Source organism: Aricia agestis, chromosome 2 (genome assembly GCF_905147365.1).
Source record: "Aricia agestis chromosome 2, ilAriAges1.1, whole genome shotgun sequence".
Classification (NCBI taxonomy): domain Eukaryota; kingdom Metazoa; phylum Arthropoda; class Insecta; order Lepidoptera; family Lycaenidae; genus Aricia; species Aricia agestis.
Window position 1 is genome coordinate 14,985,001 of NC_056407.1, and position 2,500 is coordinate 14,987,500.

Genomic DNA, 2,500 nt, shown 5'->3' on the forward strand with positions numbered 1-2,500 from the left:
AGGAGTTTCAACGGGTTGCCCGGGCCTCTAGGCCAGGGAGAACATGCTGATTCCTTCAGTGTAGCGCGCGTGCGGCCCAGGACATCTAAGGGCATCACAGACCTGTTATTGCTCAATCTCGTGCGGCTCGAAGCCGCCGGTCCCTCTAAGAAGAATTTTAATACGTCGCCAGTGAGTTGCGCGACCGAAGTCGCGCACACCTAAATGGCGACGCCTATTTAGCAGGCTAGAGTCTCGTTCGTTACCGGAATTAACCAGACAAATCGCTCCACCAACTAAGAACGGCCATGCACCACCACCCACCGAATCAAGAAAGAGCTGTTAATCTGTCAATCCTTCCGGTGTCCGGGCCTGGTGAGATTTCCCGTGTTGAGTCAAATTAAGCCGCAGGCTCCACTCCTGGTGGTGCCCTTCCGTCAATTCCTTTAAGTTTCAGCTTTGCAACCATACTCCCCCCGGAGTCCAAAATCTTTGGTTTCCCGGAAGCTGCCCGCCGAGCCATTGTATTAACGTCGGCGGATCGCTAGATGACATATTTACGGTTAGAACTAGGGCGGTATCTAATCGCCTTCGAACCTCTAACTTTCGTTCTTGATTGATGAAAACACCTTTGGCAAATGCTTTCGCTGATGTTCGTCTTGCGACGATCCAAGAATTTCACCTCTAACGTCGCAATACGAATGCCCCCAGTTATCCCTATTAATCATTACCTCGGAGTTCTGAAAACCAACAAAATAGAACCGAGATCATATTCTATTATTCCATGCACGAAATATTCAAGCGGCATTTTGAGCCCGCTTTGAGCACTCTAATTTGTTCAAAGTAAAATTGTCGGCCCACCTCGACACTCACTGAAGAGCACCGCGATAGGATTTTGATATTGAACCGACGTTTTACCGTCGGCTCACCGACGATATGCTCCGCAAACGTGTCAGTATCACCGCGGATGCGGTGCACCGACAGCGCGGCGCACAAATGCAACTACGAGCTTTTTAACCGCAACAATTTTAGTATACGCTATTGGAGCTGGAATTACCGCGGCTGCTGGCACCAGACTTGCCCTCCAATTGTTCCTCGTTAAAATATTTAAAGTGTACTCATTCCGATTACGAGGCCTCGTAAGAGTCCCGTATCGTTATTTTTCGTCACTACCTCCCCGTGCCGGGAGTGGGTAATTTGCGCGCCTGCTGCCTTCCTTGGATGTGGTAGCCGTTTCTCAGGCTCCCTCTCCGGAATCGAACCCTGATTCCCCGTTACCCGTGACAACCATGGTAGTCGCAGAAACTACCATCGAAAGTTGATAAGGCAGACATTTGAAAGATGCGTCGCCGGTACTGGACCATGCGATCGGCAAAAGTTATCCAGATTCATCAAAATAAACGACTTAGGACGCGAGGCCCTCCGTCGATTGGTTTTGATCTAATAAAAGCACTCATCCCATTGCTGGTCAGAGTTCTGATTGCATGTATTAGCTCTAGAATTACCACAGTTATCCAAGTAACTGAGTAAGATCTAAGGAACCAAAACTGATATATTGAGCCATTCGCGGTATCGCCTTAATACGGCTTGCACTGAGACATGCATGGCTTAATCTTTGAGACAAGCATATAACTACTGGCAGGATCAACCAGGGAGCTAACCACTAGAGCCGCACGAATCTCTTCGAGCGCTCGAGGTACTCGCCGTCGACACGCGTGTCGACGGCCAAACAGTGCACGCGCGCACACACGGCGGACCGTGCACGCGCGGTGACCAGTCATTATTTGAATTTTCCCTTTTGTGCGACAAACACAAAAAAAAGAAAACGCGGAGCAACTAAGCTACCGCACATTCGAACGTTCCATATTACGAGATCTATCATCTATGATAGTGTAACAGAGAGTTTAACATGAACTCGTCAACCATATAGATTGTCGCCCGGTGCTGGAGAGATCAGACCACATACATTACGTCAAAGTTGATGTAATACTATATGAAGAAATATTGTAACTTCGCGACCGCTATCAGTTCCACCTTCGACGCGACGGGCACAATACCAGACAACGGCGCACTCTAAACAGGTGCTCCGCGCTCGTACATAATGCCCCGCCGCGATTGTTACGGTGGTAACTTTAACGAACTGCAGCTACCGTTCGGCTCGACACAAAATCAAACTAATGATTATCGCGAGAACCTCACGTTTCGCTGGTCCGTCGGTCGACACGTCGTATATTGTTTGTTTATTATCATTATGATGAGCTCAAATGGATATGGCACAAATTTTTGTATTTTCACACATCGCATAACCAACACCACCATCACTGCTCACTCGCACTCACTCCACATGTATATGCGAATGCGCCGTGCAGATAATGCGCTGGTGTTATGCGATTAAAAATATATGTTGTCACATCGAGTAGTATAGACTTCAATTAACCTAAACCTGGTACCACCACCACCACCACCACCACCACCACCACCATTCCCCCCCCCCCCCCCCCCCGTCCGGAAGGAAAGTTTG

At 48.7% G+C, this 2,500-nt stretch overlaps 1 non-coding gene across 1 annotated transcript in view; it reads right to left on the reverse strand.

Moving 5' to 3' along the window:
* The window catches only part of LOC121740174, a 1,903-nt gene extending 269 nt beyond the window's left edge, over positions 1 to 1,634 (reverse strand). Inside the window, exon 1 of the ribosomal RNA XR_006037601.1 lies at positions 1 to 1,634. This exon is cut by the window's left edge and continues 269 nt beyond it. This is a non-coding gene — a ribosomal RNA (small subunit ribosomal RNA).
* Between the last annotated feature and the right edge of the window lie 866 nt (positions 1,635 to 2,500).